Source organism: Somniosus microcephalus, chromosome 4, assembly GCF_052327205.1.
Source record: "Somniosus microcephalus isolate GS21.2 chromosome 4, FLI_Smic_1.0, whole genome shotgun sequence".
Taxonomy (NCBI): Eukaryota; Metazoa; Chordata; class Chondrichthyes; order Squaliformes; family Somniosidae; genus Somniosus; species Somniosus microcephalus.
In genome coordinates this window covers 52,354,270-52,377,628 of record NC_140990.1, presented here as the reverse complement: position 1 = coordinate 52,377,628, position 23,359 = coordinate 52,354,270, and the positions used below count along the sequence as shown (strand labels likewise).

The following is a 23,359-nucleotide window of genomic DNA, read 5'->3' as shown; positions in this document are numbered from 1 at the left end:
CCTCGTTGTCGAAAGCAGTGATACTGCCACTCTTCGGCATCTTGAGTGATTTAAAATGGCGCCTCCCGTGCTTTTTCTTCTTCCCCAATGGAATAAAATGGCGCCTCCCGCGCTTTTCCTTCTTCCCCAATGGAATAAAATGGCGCCTCCCGCGCTTTTCCTTCTTCCCCTTGCTGCCACTCTGCTCCTAGCATTCTAAAGGGTAATGGCGGCGACCCACAGCTTCGGCGCATCTCACTTTTCCTTCCCCGCGTTCTATCCTCTCCACGCTGCCCTGTTCTTGGGCACCGACCGCGACCTGTGCGCGCCACCCTCTCTCTCTCTCTTCCTCCCAACGACGCTGCACGGCTGCTTTGCAGAGCCGCTCGATCGAGCCCGAGCCCGCCGCAGTCCGGAAGGGTCAGCGCACTACCTGCTACCAGCATGACTTGCTGGAACACCTCGACTGGGGAGCCAGGCCCAGCTCTCCACAGCCTCCCCTGCAACTCTCCGATGGATCCCTGGGCAGTTGCCCGCGGTCGACGCCCGCCGTTCTGACTTCGACCTCCAAGAAGCTTCTCTTCAGGGAAAAGATCCCCGTGAGGTGATGCAGTACTGCAGGTGAGTTCAAACCTGCCCGTCGCCAGTGTAGTGTTCGAGGATCAATAATACTCAGACTGCAGGAGAACAATAAAACAGGTATTTACTTGAACAGAGGGTACTCTTTTGATTCTTGAACAGAGGGTAACTTAAGACTGAAATACAGAAGCCTGCTATGGCTTTATAGACAGGGGTGGTCACTGCCGGTACTGCAGTATAGAATCAGTTCTTCTCTTAAAGGTACATACACAACAAATGTGAGGTTATCCACTTTGGTGGCAAAAACAGGAAGGCAGATTATTATCTGAATGGCAATAGATTGGGAGAAGGGGAAGTGCAGCGAGACCTGGGTGTCCTTGTGCACCAGTCGCTGAAGGTAAGCATGCAGGTGTAGCAGGTGGTTAAGAAGGCAAATGGTATGTTGGCCTTCGTAGCGAGAGGGTTTGAGTACAGGAACAAGGATGTCTTGCTGCAGTTGTACAGGGCTTTGGTGAGACCACATCTTGAGTATTGTGTGCAGTTTTGGTCGCCTTATCTGAGGAAGGATGTTCTTGCCATGGAAGGGGTTCAGCGAAGATTCACCAGGCTGATACCTGGGATGGCAGGAATGATGTATGAGGAGAGATTGGGTCAATTGGGCTTGTACTCGCTGGAGTTTAGAAGAATGAGAGGGGATCTCATTGAAACTTATAAAATTCTGAAAGGACTGGACAGACTAGATGCAGGAAGGATGTTCCCGATGGTCGGGGAGTCCAGAACCAGGGGTCACAGTCTAAGGATAAGGTGTAGGCCATTTAGGACAGAAATGAGGAGGAATTTCTTCACCCAGAGAATGATGAACCTGTGGAATTCTCTACCACAGAAGGCTGTAGAGGCCAATTCATTAAATATATTCAAGAAGGAGTTGGATATATTTCTTAAGGCTAAAGGGATCAAGGGGTATGGGGAGAAAGCAGGGACCGGGTACTGAATTTGGATGATCAGCCATGATAGCATTGAATGGCGGAGCAGGCTCGAGGGGCCGAATGGCCTACTCCAGCTCCTATCTTCGATGTTTCTATGTTAAGGTTTTGGGCAACAGACACAGGGGGGATGTGAGGAAAATCTTTTTTACGCAGCCACTGGCGATAACCTGGAACTTGCTGCCGACGGAAGTGGTAGAAGCAGAGACACTCGATGTTTTCAAGGGGAGACTGGATAGGCACTTGAGGGAAATAAACTTGCAGGGCTACGGGGATAGAGCGGGGGAATGGGACTGACTGGATTGCTCTACAGAGAGCCGGCATGGACTCGATGGGCCGAATGACCTCCTTCTGTGCCATATGACTCTATGACTCTGTGTCTACTCTATCGAAACCTTTCATATTTTTAAAGACCTCTATTTGGTCACCCCTCAGCCTTCTCTTTTCAAGAGAAAAGAGTCCCAGCCCTTTCATCCACCCTCGCATTTCTGGTATCACCCTTGTAAATCTTCTCTGCACGCTCTCCAGTGCCTCTATATCCTTTTTATAATATGGCGACCAGAACTGTACGCAGTACTCCAAGTGTGGTCTAACCAAGGTTCGATACAGGCTTAGCATAACTTCCCTACTTTTCAATTCAATCCCTCTAGAAATAAACCCTAGTGCTTGGTTTGCTTGTTTTATGGCCTTGTGTTGCTACTTTTAGTGATTTGTGTATTTGTACTCCGAGATCCCTTTGCTCCTCTATCCCACTTAGATTCTTATTTTCCAAGTAATAAGTGACTGCCCTTTTTTTCTTACCAAAATGTAATAGCTCACATTTATCTGTGTTGAATTTCATTTGCCAATTATATGACCTCAAGTTTACGGAGGGGAGAAAATGGGAGGTTGTCAGGGGTGTGTTGTCATGGTGAAGTCTAGAGGTAATTTCCAAAAGCTCACTAGACTCTGAAATTGTGCCTGTGGATATGAAAACTGATAACGTCACTCCATTAGGAAAGGAAGGAGGGAAAAACCAGGAAAATACAGACCTGTCAGTTTAATGTCAGTTGTGGGGAAGTTACTGGAATCTATCAGACAAAATGATTGAGCACTTGAACAAGTACGAGCTGATCAAAGGAAGTCAACGTGGATTTGTGAAGAGTAGGTCATGTCTGACTAACCTAGTAGAATTTTTGAGGTGTCTAATAAAGTAGACATGGGAGTGTCTATGGATGTTGTCTAAATGGATTTCCAGAAGGCATTTAATAAGGTTCAGCACAAAGGTTATTAGAAAATATAAAATTGAAAATCACCTTGTGACATGGGTTGGGAATTAGTTGGGAGATAGGAGACAGAGAGTAGGGATAAAGGGAATGTACTCTGATTGACAGGATGTGACAAGTGGTGATCCCTGGGGTTCAGTACTGGAGCCTCAGCTTTTCACCATATACACCATTGGCTGCGATGAAGGAAGAGAGAGTTTTATATTCAAGTTTCCAGATGATGTTAAATTAGGAGGCACAGTAAGATGTGTAGATGGGAGCAGGAAGTTACAAAGGGACACAGACAGATTAGGTGAGTGGGCAACACTGTGGCAGATGGAGCTCAATGTGGGGAAATGTGAGGTCGCCCACTTGGGATGCAAGAAAGATAAATCCGAGAATTTTCTTAAAGTGAGAGACTGGGAACTGTGGAGGAGCAAAGGGATTTGGGTGTCGATGTACACAAATCACTAAAAGCCAGTGCACAGATACAGAAAGTAATGACAATGGTAATTGTAAAGTCTGTGGGTTGTATAGCGAAGTAATACACAGACTACAAGAGTAACTTAAACAGGACTTTACTATTCGAAGGTCAGGGCGAATCTGCCCAATAAGTTCTGCCACAGCACTTATATACCGGTGTGGCCACCGTCGGTATTACAGTATACAGCAGCCAAGATAAAGTAGTGCCACACCTAAAATAGTTCTCTTAAAGGTAAACGGTTACATACAATAGTTCTCTTAAAGGTAGAACAGTTACATACACTACAATCCTCCCTTTTTAGCTTACAACATACTTATTTCCCATTAACCATATCATTAGAACATATATACAAATTATGTGAAACAGTTCACAGATTCAGTCTCTCTGGAGGTCTCCTGACTCTGTCCGGATAACGCCTTGGTGGCGTAGTAGTTTTCGGCGGTGTAGTAGGTTCTTCCGGCAAGGCCGATTCAGCTTGAAGGACCGTGTCAGGATCATCTGCTTCCAGTATTACCAGATCGGAGGTAGGGGCTCTGGGTATCTCTGTTTCGACATTAGCCATGTAAGGTTGTGGAGTAGGTTGGCTCTTTGTGGATGACCCTATGATCTGGTCAACATGACGCCTTATGATGCTGTCACCAATGTCCACTGTATACAGCAGCGGCCCTAGCCTTTTTACAATAGTTCCAGGCTGCCATTTCTCGGTATGGTAGTCCCGGGCCAAAACTTGTTGACCTGTCTGAAAAGATCTAGTTGGCCTTTCATTCATGCCCTGGAATTGGCGGTTCTCTACGTCCCTTCTGACGTTTGACTTAATCAAATCCAGCCGGCATCTTAGACGTCTATTGGAAAACATCATGGCGGGAGTTTGATTTGTGACCGCATGTGTTGCATTCCTGTACGTCAACAAGAAGTTATCTACCTTATGTTGTAAGTTGATGTTCTCATTACCCATGGCCTTTATGGCCTTCTTGAAGGTCTGGACAAACCTTTCAGCTAAGCCATTGGTGGCGGGATGGTATGGGGCTGACATGTAGTGCTTGACCCCATTGCTTTTTAAGAATTTCCTGAATTCTTCGGACACAAATTGTGGTCCATTATCAGAACAGACCTGTTCCGGCAGCCCATTCCTGGCTAACATGGTCCTTAATACTGTGATGGTTTTTTCCGTGGTGGTGGAGGACATCTTTATTACCTCCGGCCACTTGGAGTGTGCATCCACCGCTATTAGAAACATTGAGTCCATGAATGGACCAGCAAAGTCGATGTGTACCCTTTGCCAAGGAGATGAGGGCCACTCCCATGGATGCAGAGGAGCTTGTGGTGGCGCGTTTTGGACCTTCTGGCATCCTAGACAACTCTTGGTTATTTCCTCGATGTCTCCATCAATACCTGGCCACCACACAAACGCTCTTGCTAGGTTCTTCATTTTCACTCCACCCAGATGCCCCTCGTGAAGTTCCTTTAGGACCTTATGCTGAAGTTTGGGTGGAATCACCACTCTCGATCCACACATCAAGGTTCCTCGGCACACTGACAGCTGTTCTTTCCGTTGCGAAAATGCTGGCAGTGTTGGTTCGCCATGTGCTGGCCATCCCTCCACTGTTAGATCGTAGACCCGTGAGAGAGTCGGGTCATTTCTTGTTTCATTCTCGATCATCGAATTGGTTACTGGTAGACATTCTACTATGGATGAGTGGAACATCTCTACCGGGTCCATTGTAGCCACCTCTTCTACTACCGGCAACGGTAGGCGCGATAACCCATCAGCATTTCCATGCTGTTTGGAGCTTTTGTATTTAATGTCATATTGGTGTGCCCCAAGTAACACGGACCACCTCTGTAACCTTTGCGCTGTCATAGTGGAAACGGCCTTGTTAGGGTTGAATATGGACACCAACGGCTGGTGGTCTGTCAGTAACGTGAACTTCTTGCCCTGCAGGTAATGATTGAATTTCTTTACTCCCCACACAAGGCTGAGGGCCTCCCTGTCTATCTGAGCGTAATTTTTCTCCGCGGAGGTCAACAATCGGGACGCAAATGCGACTGGCCTTTCCGAGCCATTTGGTAACTTGTGTGAAAGTACTGCTCCAATTCCATAAGGAGAAGCATCACAAGCTAGACGAAGAGGTAACGTTGGGTTGAAATGAGCCAACACTTCCTCAGAGGTAATCAACGCCTTGCTTCTGTGAAAGGCCTTTTTACAGTCCTCGCTCCACTTCCATGGCACTTCTTTCCATAACAGAGCATTCAGCGGATGTAGCACAGTGGATAAATTTGGCAGAAACTTGTGATAATAATTAATCAACCCCAGAAACGATCTCAACTGTGAAACGTTTTCCGGAGCGGGGGCCTTCACGACAGCTTCTATCTTGTCAGGCGACTTGTGCAGCCCCTCCTGGTCAATGACATGACCGCAGTACGAGATCTGTTTCTGGAAGAACTCACATTTCTGGCGATTAACTCGAAGGCCATATTCCTTCAACCTGGTGAGCACCAGTTTCAAATTTGTGAGGTGTTCCTCCTCGTCTTCTCCCGTAATCAGAATATCGTCCAAGTAACACTGTGTGCTTGGAACACCTTGTAAGACCTGCTCCATTGCCCTCTGCCAAATTGCTGGAGCCGAAGCTACTCCAAAAACCAGTCTATTATAACGATACAAGCCTCTGTGCGTGTTGATTGTGAGATACTGGCGCGACTCTTCCTCGACTTCCATTTGTAAGTATGCCTGTGCCAGGTCTATCTTGGTGAAGTGTTGCCCGCCAGACAATGAAGCAAAGATATCCTCAATCCACGGAAGCGGGTATTGTACCGTGTGAAGCACCGGATTAACTGTGATCTTGAAATCTCCGCAGATGCGGACCTTCCCCAGTCCCCCTGGCTTGTTACTTGATGAAGACTTCATGACGGGAACAATGGGCGTGGCCCACTCACTCCAGTCCACCTTAGACAGTACCCCTGAACGTTCAAGCTCTTCCAGTTCTGCCTCCACAGCCGGTCGTATCGCGTAAGGTACCGATCTGGCTTTGAAAAATTTTGGGCTTGCATGTTCTGCAATCTTGATTTTTGCTTTAATTCCTCTCAGTGTTCCCAGTCCTTGCTGGAATACCTCTTTAGCTTCGTCCAATATTCTGGACAACCGTTCAGGTTTGACCTCTTCCTTCCCGGTATCTACCGTCATTGTGTTTAGCGAATGCCAGTCTATCTTTATTTTCCTGATCCACTCCCGTCCCAGAAGTGGTGGACCTCCCTCGGGCAGCACATACAAGTCCATCCTTTGGTGATCTTTGTCTTTGTATCTCACCTTGACTTCTATCTTCCCGATGGGGTATACTTTGTGCCCCGTGTATGTCTGCAATACTATCTCCGTATCCCGTAGGGGAATATGTTTGAATAACTTTTTGTAATCATGCTTATTCATGACCGTCAACGCCGATCCGGTGTCCACTTCCATCTTCACTTGGACTTTTGCAATCTGTAGTGTGATCCAGATAGTTTGTCGGTCAGCTTCTTTACTCACATTATGAATCCTCAGACTACCCAGTGCCTTGCTGTTGGGGTCTGAGTCCGAATTCTGTTCCTCTGGACTCTTCCCAGTCACCTCGATCGCGCCTCCCAGCTACTCGCAGTCCGGTGCTTTCCTCCCCGGCTGCGGCTGAGTTCTCCGTGGCTTATTTATTTATATATCTTCCCGCGCCTTACGATCCCGGTCGCAGCGCCTCGTGGTCGCGGTAGTTGTCCGGCCTTTTTCATCGTCGCGGTCTAGCCGTCTCACGACGGTCCCTCGCCCGCTTGTACCGCGGCTTCTGCTCCACGCTACCCCAGTCTCAGCGCCTCTGGGCCCGACTTCTGTCCGGCTCCTTTCCACCTCAACCGTGGTCGAGTGCACCGCCCTTATCCTCCATTTATTTGTTTCTATTTTCCCTTTACTCACAGTCACCGTGGCCGACTTGCTTCTCGTGTTGATCGGCTCACTCCCCACCGTGGCAGAAGGGACAATCCGTGCCTGTTGCTGATGGAAGACTTCGTGTTTGAAATCTTCCTCCTTTCTTGGTCTGCAGACTCGAGTTTTCTCTCAGCAAAACGACGAGGGCGGGTGCCTCTTCTCGACACTCGTTTAATTCTTCAGAAGTATTGATGCTGCAGGGTAAGATCGAACTCGTCGCCACTGTAAAGTCTGTGGGTTGTATAGCGAAGTAATACACAGACTACAAGAGTAACTTAAACAGGACTTTACTATTCGAAGGTCAGGGCGAATCTGCCCAATAAGTTCTGCCACAGCACTTATATACCGGTGTGGTCACCGTCGGTATTACAGTATACAGCAGCCAAGATAAAGTAGTGCCACACCTAAAATAGTTCTCTTAAAGGTAGAACAGTTACATACACTACAGTAATGGAATGTTGTCCTTTATCTCGAGGGGCTGGAATACAAAGGGGGGGAAATGATGCTTCAGTTGTACAGAGCCTGGGTCAGAGCCCATCTGGAGAACTGTGTTCAGTACTGGGCACTGATCCTCAGGAAGGAGAGACTGGCCTTGGAGGGGGTGCAGATTCACCAGAAACAGGCCATTCAGCCCAGCCAGTCCATGCTGGCGTTTATGCTCCACACGAGCCTCCTCCCATCTTTCCTCATCTAAATCTATCAGCATAACCCTCTATTCCCTTCTCCCTCATCTGCTTGTCCAGCCTCTCCTTAAATGCATCGATACTGTTCACTTCATCCACTCCCTGCGGTAGCGAGTCCCACATTCTCACCACTCTTTGGGTGAAGAAGTTTCTTCTGAATTCCCTATTGGATTTCTTAGTGACGATCTTATATTGATGGCCTCTAGTTATGCTCTTCCCCACAAGTGGAAACAGTCTTTGTATCCACTCAATCAAAACCTTTCATAATTTTAAAGACCTCTATTAGGTCACACCTCAGCCTTCTTTTTTTTCCACAAAACTCCAGCTAGTTTGTAGACGTGACCTTGTTTTCCGGAAGCCGTGTTGAGTCTCTCTAACGGCCCCTTCCTTTTCCCCAGTGATCATAAACAGCATCTTTCAGTGTGGCCCTGAAGGACTGTGTCCAGGCTGAAGTTCTGTTCCCGCCGTACGATCCTCCCCCAGATTGTCCTTTCTGAGCTCCAGCCAGGTGATGCTAAACACTCAGGTGGGAAAGAAAAAAATCTACAACAATGTGTGTAAAACAAAGCTGATTTATTTGACCAATATCCAGAATAATAAACTCTAGCCCAGTTGTAGGAGTTATTAACATCAGCAGAAACAAACTCCAACTATCAGAATGAACATGGTTCAGTCCTGGATGTGATTAACAGCAGCAATAACAGCAGAATCCAACCCCTGCAGTCACTTGTGAACTCGCTGATGTGTCAATAGGTGGGATGACTGAATGAATCCCTTCCCACACATGGAGCAGGTGAATGGCCTCTCCCTGGTGTGAACTCGCTGGTGTCTCAGCAGGTGCTGTTTGCTTTAAAAACTCTTCTCACAGTCAGAACATTTAAAAGGTCTCTTGTCAGTGTGAACAAGTTGGTGTGTCAGAAGGTGGGATGAACAAGTGAATCCCTTCCCACAGACGGAGCAAGTGAACGGCCTCTCCCCAATGTGTAGGTGTTGGTGTGTCAGCAGATCCTTTGTGCTTTTATAGCTCTTCTCAGTCAGAACATTTAAAAGGTCTCTCCTCAGTGTGAACTCGCTGGTGCATCAGGCGGTTTGATAAAGTATTAAATCCCTTCCCACATTCAATGCAGGTGAATGGCCTCTCCCCAGTATGAACTCGTTGGTGGGACAGTAGGCTGGATGACTGAGTGAATCCCTTCCCACAGAGGGAGCAGGTGAATGGTCTCTCCCCAGTGTGAACACGCTGGTGTGTCTGCAGATGTTGGTTGCTTTTAAAGCTCTTCTCACAGTCAGAAATTTAAACGGTGTCTTATTAGAGTGAACAAGTTGGTGTGTCAGAAGGTGGGGTGAACAAGGTGAATGGCCTCTCCACAGTGTGAGTACGTTGGTGTGTCAGCAGATCATTGCTGCTTTTAAAGGTCTTCTCACAGTCAGAACATTTAAACGGTCTCTTATCAGTGTGAACTCGCTGGTGTGTCAGGAGGTTGGATGAATGAGTGAATCCCTTCCCACATAAAGGAGCAGGTGAACGGCCTCTCCCCGGTGTGACTGCGTCGATGAGTTTCCAGCAGGGATGGGTAGTTGAATCCCTTCCCACAGTCCCCACATTTCCACGGTTTCTCCATGGTGAGGGTGTCCTTGTGTCTCTCCAGGCTGGACGATCGGTTGAAGACTCGTCCACACACAGAACACGTGTACGGTTTCTCTCCACTGTGAATGGTGCGATGTTTTGTCAGGCTGTGTAACTGGTTAAAACATTTCTCATCCACATTCAAAGGCCGATGATATTCAGATCCTGATGTTTTGAGTGTCAGATCTCTGTCAGACCTTGACGTGATGTTTGGTATGAGTTTCCCATCTGCAAATCCTCCCTGTCTAACACCCTGTGAAAGGAGTTTACAAAAGTCATCACTTTAAGTACAGGAAAGAAATTCAGAACAGAAAATTTTACTTTGTATGGAACATTCTTTCCTCTCTTGTTCCCCCAAAGCTGTAAATCCCCGTCCCACACACTCTCCCTCCTCCCTGTGCTGAAATTCAAACCCATCGCACCATCTCCAACATTTTTCTTTTCAGTCGACGTTTCTCCTCCCCTGAAGGTGCAGACTCTGGCTGGGTTCAGTTCTACACTCACTGGTTCCTCTCCCTCTCCTCCCCTGAAGGTGCTGACTCTGGCTGGGTTCAGTTCTACACTCACTGGCCCCGCTCCCTCTCCTCCCCTGAAGGTGCTGACTCTGGCTGGGTTCAGTTCTACACTCACTGGTTCCTCTCCCTCTCCTCCCCTGAAGGTGCTGACTCTGGCTGGGTTCAGTTCTACACTCACTGGTTCCCCTCCCTCTCCTCCCCTGAAGGTGCTGACTCTGGCTGGGTTCAGTTCTACACTCACTGGTTCCTCTCCCTCGCCTCCACTGAAGATGCTGACTCTGGCTAGGTTCAGTTCTACTCTCACTGGTTCTCCTCCCTCTCCTCCCCTGAAGGTGCTGACTCTGGCTGGGTTCAGTTCTACACTCACTGGTTCCTCTCCCTCTCCTCTCCTGAAGGTGCTGACTCTGGCTGGGTTCACTTCTACACTCACTATTTCCTCTCCCTCTCCTCCAGTGAAGGTGTGGACTCTGGCTGGGTTCAGTTCTACACTCACTGGTTCCCCTCCCTCTCCTCTCCTGAAGGTGCTGACTCTGGCTGGGTTCAGTTCTACACTCACTGGTTCCCCTCTCTCTCCTCCCCTGAAGGTGCTGACTCCGGCTGGGTTCAGTTCTACTCTCACTGGTTCCCCTCCCTCTCCTCCTCTGAAGGTGCTGACTCGGGCTGGGTGCAGTTCTACACTCACTGGTTCCCCTCCCTCTCCTCCCCTGAAGGTGCTGACTCTGGCTGGGTTCAGTTCGACACTCACTGGTTCCCCTCCCTCTCCTCCCCTGAAGGTGCTGACTCTGGCTGGGTTCAGTTCTACACTCACTGGTTCCTCTCCCTCTCCTCTCCTGACGGTGCTGACTCTGGCTGGATTCAGTTCTACACTCACTGGTTTCCCTCTCTCTCCTCCCCTGAAGATGCTGACTCTGGCTGGGTTCAGTTTGTTGTGTATGTAATATGTGTGCTACTTTGAACCTATGGACAGGACTGCACTACTTGTAGGGCGTAGTGATACGCAGTACCACTCCTGGCCATAGGGGTATAAATAGTACTGTGGGTACTGATCTCCCCTCAGTTCCCGCCTGTGGGCATGAAGTAAAGACCTACGTGCAGTCCCTACCTCCAACCAGTAAAGACCTGTTTGAGTTATACGTTTAAGTCTTTGTGTTAATTGTTCAATACAATACACATACTTAACACTGGCGACGAGTCGGTTCGAACCCTGCGGCAGTTATTCCACGGCGGCTTCGTCCAAAGACAGGACGTTGAAGAGAGGTTTCAATCCTCAACACCCCACTCAAAACTGAAGGGCAGCAGAAATCCTGACAGCTTCCAGCGACTGGAAGCGACAGGCATTAGGACCCTGAAGCCTCCATAACCTCGTGGGTAAGCCAAGCAGCGTTGGCTGCAAAGACAGGGCCACCGATCGGGAGATAAGGGCGATCGCAATCCCTTTTAAGAGCCGCGGTGAAACGCGCGAGCGGGTAAGCCAGAGCCCGGGAGGGAGCGAGCAAGAGCCGCGCGAGCGGGTGAGCCAGAGGCCGGGAGCCGCTTCAAGTGCGAGGCGCAGCGCGGGCCAGCGATCGGGACCAAAGATAAGGGCCGCACTCGGACTGAAAGGCGCGGCGGCTGCAGAAGCTCAAGGTGTGAGAGCCGCGGTGCACAGCGCGGGCTATCGATCGCACAGAAGATAAGGGCCGAGAGCCGCTTCGGTCGGGAGCCACTTCGCGATCCAGCGATCGCATCCGCTGATAAGGACCGCACTCGGGCGATCGCGGCGAAGATAAGGGCCGCACTCGGGGGCTGAAGGGAGACGGCGTCGGGGGACGGGTGAAGACCGCCAAGCGCGGGAAAACCGCCATTTTGTGGGCGGAGGACGACGGCAAGAGCGGGAAGCCGCCATCTTTGATAACAAGTAAAGAAAATAAAATCTGAGAAATTGCAAATCTACAATGCCTAAACACGGGAATATTAGCACCTTTGATAGTGACCTCGAAGATTGGGCCATATATGTTGAAAGAGTAAAAAATTATTGTAAGGCCAATAAAATTCGTGACCAAGATAAAGCTCTAACATTATTAAATTTAATGGGTGCGAAGACATACGGGCAATTGAAACACCTGTTATCACCAGATGAACCGGCGGATAAGACGTTCGATGAGATTGTTACTGTCCTGAAAGATCATCTAAACCCCACGCCGCTGATGCTAGCGGAACGATTTAAATTTTATGACAGAAGGCAGCTACAGCATGAAAGCAATGCTGAATATTTGCTGGAATTGCGTAAATTAGCGAAATATTGCCAGTTTGGAACGGGACTGACAGATGCACTACGAGACAAATTTGTGTGTGGTTTATTTCAACAGGATACACAAAAGCGACTGCTCGAGGAGAATGAGCTGACGCTTGAGAAGGCGGTCACTATGGCAGCAGCACACGAAGCCGCAGCGAGAGGCACGGCAGTAATGCAGCTACGGTCACCGGAGCTCAGTGCACACAAATTGGGTGTGAGTTCTGGCAAATGTTATCGTTGTGGAAAGACAACGCATGATCAGAACCAGTGTTGGTTTAAAAACCAAGAATGTAGAACTTGTGGTAGGCTTGGACATATAGCTAGAGTCTGCAGGTCAGCGAAGAAGACCAGCAACAAGAAGTCACCGCAAGGGAAATACGCAAAGGTACACAAGGTGGCCGAACAGGAGTCCGATTCAGACGCAAGCAGTATTGAACTGGCTAGCTTAAGGGTACTCAACGTTGGTAAGGGTGCAGACCTCCAGACAATTTGGGTTACTCTTCAGATAGAAGGAGTCCAAGTAAAAATGGAATTGGACACTGGATCGGCATTGTCGGTCATGAATAAGAAAGATTACAGAAGGTTATTCCAACATATTCCCCTACAGGATACGGAGATTATATTGACAACCTACACGGGGCAGAGAGTGTACCCCATCGGGACAATAAAGGTTGCAGTGGCCAACAAGGGCGAAGGAAGTCAAATAATGGACTTATATGTGCTACCGGAGGGAGGTCCACCACTACTAGGCCGGGAGTGGTTTAGAAACATAAATATGGACTGGCATTCGCTAAAAGCCATAAAGAGTGAGAACTCGGTGCAGATAATCAGCCCAGACTCTAGAACTGATGATGGTAAAACCAACCCATGTGCAAAAGACAAAGTTTCAGCACAGAATTCCACTGAGCAACAACAACATAGTTTAACAGAGAATTCTGAGTCTGTCAAGTCTACTGATATGCACATTTTTGAGGGACACTGGGCTTGAACTCAACTCCATTTCAAACTACAACAGCAATTAGAACAAATGATTCACCGTTTTGAGCAAGAGATGAATGAAATAAAAAAGTTCTTTGTTACAGAGTGGGAGAATCTGGAAAGTCAACAGAAGCAACTGATGGAGAAAATGGAGCAGGAGCACACCAACCATCTGCGCGAGGAGGCCGAACGAATCAAAGCTGATTCAGGTTCTGAAGGTGCGTGCCATAATCTGGTGTCAGAAGAGTTAACGGTCAGCCAACTCCTTCATATGCTGAGGGACAAGACTCTGAAATGGGAAAAACTTGAACACGAGCTGCGATCTTCAAAGGAAAAGGGTTCGGAGCTCTCAAAAGTCATTGAGATGGCTGATGTGACGACACAGACTGAAACGACTGCAACAGAGCAGCCATTGGATGCCAAAAGTACGCTGACTCACGTCAATGTAGAACAACAGACCGCTGAAACAGCTGCTCCAGTAGAGGGATTGCATAGTCCGATCAATCAATCTCCAAAGGAAGTTGAAGTATTAAAATCACAAATGAGGTCACTAGTAAACGACTTGCTGAAAGCCCAGAAAAAGCTGGATGCAGAGGTACACATGAAGAAGTCTCTTCAGGAAAGATGTCTGGATTTGGAACAAGAGCTGGCTAACGTCCAGCTGGGTATGGAGGAAATAGATGACCCTCTCACTGGTCTAGCTCAGGACGACACCGAATATTACCATGACCTGGTGGACGACACCGAATATTACGATGTCCTGTCCTGCCCAGCTTGTAACTTCGACTCCCAAAGTGCAGAAATCATGGAGGAGCACCAAAAGTCTACGGAACATTGGGAGAAGCTGGCTCTACGACGGAAACAGGAGGAAGAGAAGGAGGAACTGCGCATGCAGCTGGAAGCTGTGGCAGCTGACAATGGAGCCCAGAGAGTCTCCAAGAAGCAGAAAAGGAAAAGTCGAAACAGAAGATGACCCATCTGAACCATTATTACCTCTACCAGATCACACACGTGGTCCCTCCGAACGGAGCCAATTCAGTTCGGAAGTTCAAACTGTTAAATCCATGGAAGGACTATTGAATGAGTCACTCCAGCAACGTGAACCGACTACACCACAGAGATTGAATCTGTGAACTGTTTTCCGCAGAGACTGAATCTGTGATCTGTTTTGACATGAAGTTATCTATGTATCTATGTTATTCTGTTATGTAAACCTGAAGTTATATATGTATATATGTTATTACGTTATGTTAAATGGGGAGATGACTGTAAAGCTAAGAAGGGAGGAATGTTGTGTATGTAATATGTGTGCTACTTTGAACCTATGGACAGGACTGCACTACTTGTAGGGCGTAGTGATACGCAGTACCACTCCTGGCCATAGGGGTATAAATAGTACTGTGGGTACTGATCTCCCCTCAGTTCCCGCCTGTGGGCATGAAGTAAAGACCTACGTGCAGTCCCTACCTCCAACCAGTAAAGACCTGTTTGAGTTATACGTTTAAGTCTTTGTGTTAATTGTTCAATACAATACACATACTTAACACAGTTCTACACTCACTGGTTCCCCTCTCTCTCCTCCCCTGAAGGTGCTGACTCTGGCTGGGTTCAGTTCTACTCTCACTGGTTCCCCTCCCTCTCCTCCTCTGAAGGTGCTGTCTATGGCTGGGTTCAGTTCAATACTCACTGCTTCCCCTCTCTCTCTCCTCCCCTGAAGGTACTGACTCTGGCTGGGTTCAGTTCTACACTCACTGGTTCCTCTCCCTCGCCTCCCCTGAAGATGCTGACTCTAGCTGGGTTCAGTTCTACACTCACTGGTTCACCTCTCTCTCCTCCCCTGAAGGTGCTGACTCTGACTAGAACCCACAACCTTCTGACTCAGAGGCGAGTGTGCTACCCACTGAGCCACAAGGGATAGAATACAAGAAACGATTAGTGGGTAACGTAAAAGGGAACCCAAAAATCTTTTATAAACGTATGAAAAGTAAAAGGATAGTTAAAGGAATGGTGGGGTCGATTAGGGACCAAATAGGAGCTCATCATACGGAGGCAGAGGGCATGGCTGAGGTACTGAATGAGTACTTAGCATCTGTCTTCACAAAAGAGGATGATGAAGTTAATGTCGCAGTAGAGGAGGGGGGAGTAGAGAAATTGGATAAAAATGGATAGAAAGGAGGTGCTAAATGGGTTGTCATCACTCAAAGTTAACAAGTCACTCGGCCCAGATGGGATGCATCCTAGATTGCTGAGGGAAGCTAGGGTGGAGATAGCAGAAGCTCTGACAACAATCTTTCAATCTCCCTCAGATATATGGGAGTGGTGCCAGAAGACTGGAGGATTGCAAATGTTACACACTGTTCAAAAAAGGTGAGAGGGATAAACCTGGTAACTACAGGCTAATCAGTCTAATGTCAGTGATGGGTGAATGACTAGAGACCATTGTCAAGGACAAAATTAATTCTCACTTGGAGAAGCATGGGTTAATAAGGGGCAGCCAGTATGGATTTGTTAAAGGTAAATCATGTCTGACTAAACTGATTGAGTTCTTTGATGAAGTAACAGACGGTTGATGAAGGTAGTGCAGCAGATGTTTTTTATATGGACTTTCAAAAGGCTTTTGATAAAGTACCACATAAGAGCCTTACTCGGAAAATAGAAGCACAGGGAATTAAAGGGCTGATGGTAATTTGGGTATAATTGGCTAAGGGAGAGGAGACAGTGAGCAGTGCTGAGGGATGTTTTTCTGACTGGAGGGAAGTATGCAGTGGGTTCCCCCAGGGGTCGGGATTAGGACCATTGCTTTTCTTGTTATATATAACGGACCTGGACTTGGGTATAGGTGTACAAGTTTGAAGTTTATGGATGATACAAAACTTGGCAACGTAGTAAATAGTGAGCATAGTAGTAGCAGACTTCAGGAGGACAGAGACAGACTGTGAAATGAGCAGACACAAGGCAGATGAAATTAAATGAGGATAAGTGTGAAGTGATGCACTTTGGGAGAAACAACAGGGAGAGGCCGTATAATCTAAATGGGACTATTTTGAGGGGGTGCAAGAGCAGCGGGACCTGGGGATCCATATTCACAAATCTTTGAAAGTGCCACGGCAAGTTGGTGAGGCGGTTCAGAAAACGTATGGGATACTTGGCTTTGTAAATAGGGCCATTGAATACAAAAACAAGGAAGTTACACTAAACCTTCACAAATCACTAGTTAGGAACATAGGACAGGAGGAGGCCATTCAGCCCCTCGAGCCTGTTCCGCCATTCAATGAGATCATGGCTGATCTGTGACCTAACTCCATACACCCGCCTTTGGCCCATATCCCTTAATACCTTTGGTTAACAAAAACCTTTCAATCTCAGATTTAAAATTAACAATTGATCTCGCATCAATTGCCGTTTGCAGAAGAGAGTTCCAAACTTCTACCACCCTTTGTGTGTAGAAGTGTTTCCTAATTTCACTCCTGAAAGGTCTGGCTCTAATTTTTAGACTATGCCCCCAGTCCTAGAATCCCCAACCAGCGGAAATAGTTTCTCTCTATCTCCCCTATCTGTTCCCCTTAATATCCTGAAAACTTCGATCAGATCACACCTTAACCTTCTAAATTCCAGGGAATACAACCCTAATTTGTGTAATCTCTCCCCGTAACTTAACCCTTGGAGTCCGGGTATCATTCTGGTAAACCTACGCTGCACTCCCTCCAAGGCCAATATATCCTTCCTAAGGTGTGGTGCCCAGAACTGCTCACAGTGCTCCAGGTGTGGTCTAACCAGGGTTTTGTACAGCTGCAGGGTTTTGGCCTCAGCTGGAGTCTTGTGTACAGTTCTGGGCACCACACTTTAAGAAGGATGTCAAGGCCTTGGAGAGGGTACAGAGGAGGTTGACCAGGATGGTACCAGGGATGAGGGACTTCAGTTATGTGGAGAGATTGGAGAAGCTGGGATTGTTCCCCTTAGAGCAGAGAAGGTTAAGAGGAGACCTAATAGAGGTGTTCAAAATGATGAGGGGTTTTGATCGAACAAGTAGGGAGAAACTGTTCACTCTGGTAAGTGGGTCGGTAACCAAAGGTCACAGATTTAAAATAGTTGCTAAAAGAACTAGAGAGGAATGAGGAGAATTGTTTTCACACAGAGGGTTGTTAAGATCTGGACCGCACCATCTGAAAGGATGCTGGAATCAGGTTCCACAGGAACTTTCAAACAGTAATTGGACATGTACTTGAAGAGGACTAGTTTGCAGAGTTCTGGGGATAAAGCTGGGGTTTGGGACTAAATTGGACAGCCCTTTCAAAGAGCCGGCACAGACACGATGGGCCGAATCACCTCCTTCTGTGCTGTTAGATTCTATGATCAGTGTGAAGACGCTGGTGTCTCTTAAGGCTCTTCGAGCTTTTAAAGCTCTTCCCACAGTCAGAACATTTAAAGGGTCTCTCGTCAGTGTGAACAAGCTGGTGTGACAGGAGGGTGGATGACACAGTGAATCCCTTCCCACACACGGAGCAGGTGAATGTGCTCTCTCCAGTGTGAACTCGCTGATGTGACAGCGGGTTGGAGGACCGAGCGAATCCCTTCCCACACACGGAGCAGGTGAATTGCCTCTCCCCAGTGTGTAGGTGTTGGTGTCACTTCAACTCCCCGGAGCTTTTCTTCTTCTTCTTAGACAATCCCTCGGAACCGAGGATGACTTGCTTCCACAGTGAAAATGAGTTCACAGGCGACTGATGAGTCCAATGTGGGACCACAGTCTCTGTCACAGGTGGGGCAGACGGTGGTTGAAGGGACGGGTGGGTGGGGTGCTTGGGTTGATGTGCACTCCTTGCGCTGCCTGTGCTTGGCTTCCGCTTGCTCCTGGCGAACAGACTCGAGGTGTTCGGCGGCTTCACGGATGCTTCTCCTCCACTTTGTGTGGTCTTGGGCCAGGGATTCCCAGGTGTCGGTGGGGATGTTGCACTTTTTCAACGAGGCTTTGAGGGTGTCCTTGAAGCGTTTCCTCTGCCCACCTGGGACTCTCTTGCCATGTCGGAGCTCCGAGTAGAGTGCTTGTTTTGGGAGTCTCGTAGCGGGCATGTGGACGATGTGACCCGTCCATCGGAGCTGATCGAGCGTGGTCAAAGCTTCGATGCTGGGGATGTTGGCCTGAGCGAGAACACTGACGTTGGTGCGCCTATCCTGCCAATAGATTTGCAGGATCTTGCGGAGGCAGCATTGCTGGTACCTCTCTAGTGCTTTGCGGTGCCTGCTGTACATGATCCATGTCTCTGAGGCATAAAGCAGGGCGGGTATCACTGCTGCCCTGTAGACCATGAGCTCAGTGCCGGGTTTGAGGTCCTGGTCTTCAAACACTCTCTTCCTCAGGCGACCGAAGGCTGCTCTGGCACACTGAAGGCAGTGTTGGACTTCGTCATCGACGTCTGCCCTTGTTGACAGTAGGCTCCCGAGGTATGGAAAATGGTCCACGTTGTCCAAGGCCTTGTCGTGGATTTGATAATTGGGGGGCAGCACTGTGCGGCGGGGGCAGGTTGGTAGAGGACCTTTGTCTTACGGATGTTTAGTGTAAGGCCCATGCACTCATATGCTTCGGTGAAGGTGTTGACGATGGTTTGGAGTTCGACCTCCGAGTGAGTGCAGACGCAAGCGTCGTCTGCATACTGTAATTCGACGACAGAGGATGGGATGACTTTGGATCTGGACTGGAGGCGATGGAGGTTCCCCGTTTGTTCTGTAGATTAGCTCCACACCAGTGAGTGTAGAACTGAACCCAGCCAGAGTCAGCACCTTCAGGGGAGGAGAGAGAGGGGAACCAGTGAGTGTAGAACTGAATCCAGCCAGAGTCAGCACCGTCAGGAGAGGAGAGGGAGAGGAACCAGTGAGTGTAGAACTGAACCCAGCCAGAGTCAGCACCTTCAGGAGAGGAGAGGGAGAGGAACCAGTGAGTGTAGAACTGAACCCAGCCAGAGTCAGCACCTTCAGGGGAGGAGAGAGAGGGGAACCAGTCAGTGTAGAACTGGGGGGTAGCACTGTGCAGCGGGGGCAGGTTGGTAGAGGACCTTTGTCTTACGGATGTTTAGTGTAAGGCCCATGCACTCATATGCTTCGGTGAAGGTGTTGACGATGGTTTGGAGTTCGACCTCCGAGTGAGTGCAGACGCAAGCGTCGTCTGCATACTGTAATTCGACGACAGAGGATGGGATGGCTTTGGATCTGGACTGGAGGTGATGGAGGTTCCCCGTTTGTTCTGTAGATTAGCTCCACTCCAGTGGGGAGCTTACTGAGGGTGAGATGGAGCATTGCAGCAAGGAAGATCGAGAAGAGCATTGGTGCGATGACACAGCCTTTCTTGACCCCGGTTCGTACGTGAATTGGGTCTGTGGTGGAACCGTTGGTCAGGATCAGGCGGAGGATGGTGACAAAGTTTTGAGGGCAGATGAATTTGAGGACACTCCATAATCCCTCATGGTTGACAGTGTCGAAGGCCTTTGTGAGGTCAAAGAAGGCTATGTACAGTGGCTGGTGCTGTTCCCTGCATTTCTCTTGTAATTGATGTGCGGTGAAGATCATGTCCATTGTGCCCCTTAGTGGGCGGAATCCGCATTGCGACTCTGGGAGGAGCTCTTCGGCCACTGGGAGAAGGCGATTGAGGAGGATTCTTACGATGACTTTTCCTGTGGCAGACAGCAGGGAAACTCCTCTGCAATTACCGCAATCGGACTTGTCACCTTTCTTGAAGATGGTCACAATTACGGCATCTCTGAGATCCCCTGGCATGCTCTCCTCCTTCAAGATAAGAGAAATGAGTTCATGAATTTGCACCAGTAGTGTTTCTCTGCCATGCTTTAGTGCATCGGTGGGGATCCCATCTGCTCCTGAGGCCTTGTTGTTCTTCAGTTGTCGGATGGCCTTTTCAACCTCATGCCGGACTGGGGTTGTACTGAGAAGGTGGTGGGTAGCACGCTGCGGGATGGATTTGAGGACACTCACATTGAAGACAGTCACGGTTAAGGAGATTTTTGAAGTGCTCCTTCCAGCGGGCACTGACTGCCTCTCTCTCCTTGATGAGTACCTCTCCATTCTTGGCCAGCAGTGGGGTAGGGCCTTGGGTGCTTGGGCCGTAGATGATCCTGACTGCGCTAAAGAATCCACGCATGTCATGGTTGTCGGCTAGCTGCTGGATCTCCTGCACTTTCTCCACCCACCACCTGATCTTTAGGTCACAAGTTTTTTGTTGGACCTCAGCCTTCAGGCATCTGTAGAGCAGCTTTCTTGCTCTCGAGTTCTGTTGCTGTTTCCAGATCAGAAATGCCTTGCGCTTGCAGCTTATTAGCTCCTGGATCTCCTGGTCATTCTCGTCAAACCAGTCTTGGTGTTTCCTGGTCGAGTGACCGAGCGTCTCTTCACAGGTGCTGATTATGGAGGCCTTGAGTGGAGACCAGGCACTGTGGGCACTCTGTGGCCTAGAAATTCAGTATAGCCACTTTTGGGGCGGTAAAGTCGGGCGGCCGCTAAAGTTTGCGCCCGGCACAAAGTCGAGGCCACTTCGCCGATATTCAGTTGCATCGCCCTAAGAGGTTGCTGCTGCGCTAAAACAGGCGATGCACGACTATCATTAGGCACTAAGCCGGCAGCCCGGGGCGCTAACACCGGAAGTTGGGTGCAGGGCAGGTGCGGCGAGCTGCTGATTGCCGGCAGACACTCTGGCTCCGGTGAGCTCTTAAAGGGGGAGGGTGGATTTGTTTTTTTGACAGGCCGAGACTAGTGTATTTGTGTTTTTGGGGAGGGCTTCTCTCCATCACTTTGTTGTTGTTCCTCCTCCTCCTCCTCCTCCTCCTCCTCCTCCTCCCAAAGAAGGAGTGTTGCAAAATGGCTGCCTTTTCTACTGCAGGAGGGCCCTTTAATTTGCGCTCCCCGCGGCCCGCCTCGGCTGTGTACCGTTCCACTTCACAGTCGTTCGGGCCGCCAGGCGCACAATGGGGCGGCACGAGTGAAGTTCCGGTTCGGGGCGCACAAAGGGCGCTGCACGATGAAATGACATCATGATCTGCGCGCGCAGATGAGCGCGCGCAATGACTTTGCGCCGGCGCTAAATGTCTACTGAAGTTTGGGCGAGGCGCAGATCGCGCTGCGCCCGGGCGCTAAGCGCCTAGCGCTCGAGATCTACTCCTCCTAAGGCGCTAACGGCTGGCGCAGCCAACTGAATTTCTAGGCCTGTGTTTCTGCATCACTGGGAGTCATCAGGTTGTTTGTGAGGCGCAGGCTGAATAGGGCTTTCTTGGCAGGGTCTTTCAGTGCTCCAGCATTGATTTTCCTGCGGCATTGTTTCTATTGCCGCCACTGTTTTGGGGCTACGTTGATGGAGATGACAGAACAGATTAGGCGGTGGTCTGTCCAGCAGTCATCAGCTCCTGTCATGGCGCAGGTGATGCGGACATCCTTGCGGTCCCTCACTCTGATGATGACGTTATCCAGCAGATGCCAGTGCTTGGAGCGAGGGTGCTGCCATGAAGCCTTGTACTTGTCTATCTGATGGAGCAAGGTGTTGGTTATGACAAGGCCATGTTCTGAGCATTTTGACAGGAGGAGGGTACTGTTGGAGTTGGCTTTCCCTACACCCTCTCTCTGCCGATCACACCTCCCCGTGTGGTAGCTGGTGTGCAACGGCCACCACACGTTAAAAGAATTCACGCACAGGCATCTCCCACCCTTTAAAATGAAGTTCGGGACCTGGAATGTCAGGAGCCTCATGGACAACCCCAACAGTGACAGACCGGAACACCGTACTGCCATCGTTGCCCGGGAGCTCAGATGTTTCGACATTGACATCGCCGCCCTAAGTGAGACCTGGCGGGCAGGGGAAGGCCAGCTCAAGGAGCTAGGTGGTGGCTACACCTTCTTCTGGAAAGGTAAACCTGAAGAAGAACGCCGCCTCCATGGGGTAGGCTTAGCCATAAAAAATGAATTAGTTGGGCGTCTCAGAGACTCTCCTAGCGGTATAAATGTGCGCCTCACGGCTCTTCAGCTCACCCTAGCCCAGAACCAGTGTGCTTCGGTCATCAGTGCGTACGCCCCAACACTGACACCCTAGCCCGGAACCAGTGTGCTACGGTCATCAGTGCGTACACCCCAACACTGACACCCTAGCCCGGAAACAGTGTGCTTCGGTCATCAGTGCGTACACCCCAACACTGACACCCTAGCCCAGAACCAGTGTGCTTTGGTCATCAGTGCGTACACCCCAACATTGACACCCTAGCCCAGAACCAGTGTGCTTCGGTCATCAGTGCGTACACCCCAACACTGACACCCTAGCCCGGAACCAGTGTGCTTCGGTCATCAGTGTGTACACCCCAACACTGACACCCTAGCCCGGAACCAGTGTGCTTCGGTCATCAGTGCGTACACCCCAACACTGACACCCTAGCCCGGAAACAGTGTGCTCCGGTCATCAGTGCGTACACCCCAACACTGACACCCTAGCCCGGAACCAGTGTGCTTCGGTCATCAGTGCGTACACCCCAACACTGACACCCTAGCCCGGAAACAGTGTGCTTCGGTCATCAGTGCGTACACCCCAACACTGACCCCCTAGCCCTGAACCAGTGTGCTTCAGTCATCAGTGCGTACACCCCAACACTGACCCCCTAGCCCTGAACCAGTGTGCTTCGGTCATCAGTGCATACACCCCAACACTGACACCCTAGCCCGGAACCTGTGTGCTTCGGTCATCAGTGCGTACACCCCAACAGTGACACCCTAGCCCGGAACCAGTGTGCTACGGTCATCAGTGTGTACACCCCAACACTGACACCCTAGCCCGGAACCAGTGTGCTACGGTCATCAGTGCGTACACCCCAACACTGACACCCTAGCCCGGAACCAGTGTGCTTCGGTCATCAGTGCGTACACCCCAACACTGACACCCTAGCCCGGAACCAGTGTGCTTCGGTCATCAGTGCGTACACCCCAACACTGACACCCTAGCCCGGAACCAGTGTGCTACGGTCATCAGTGCGTACACCCCAACACTGACACCCTAGCCCGGAACCAGTGTGCTTCGGTCATCAGTGCG

The 23,359-nt window shown here is 49.5% G+C and overlaps 1 pseudogene; it reads right to left on the bottom strand.

Annotated features, from left to right (window-relative positions):
* Window positions 1-23,359, bottom strand: part of LOC147118874 (uncharacterized) — a 71,162-nt pseudogene that overhangs the window by 4,275 nt on the left and 43,528 nt on the right.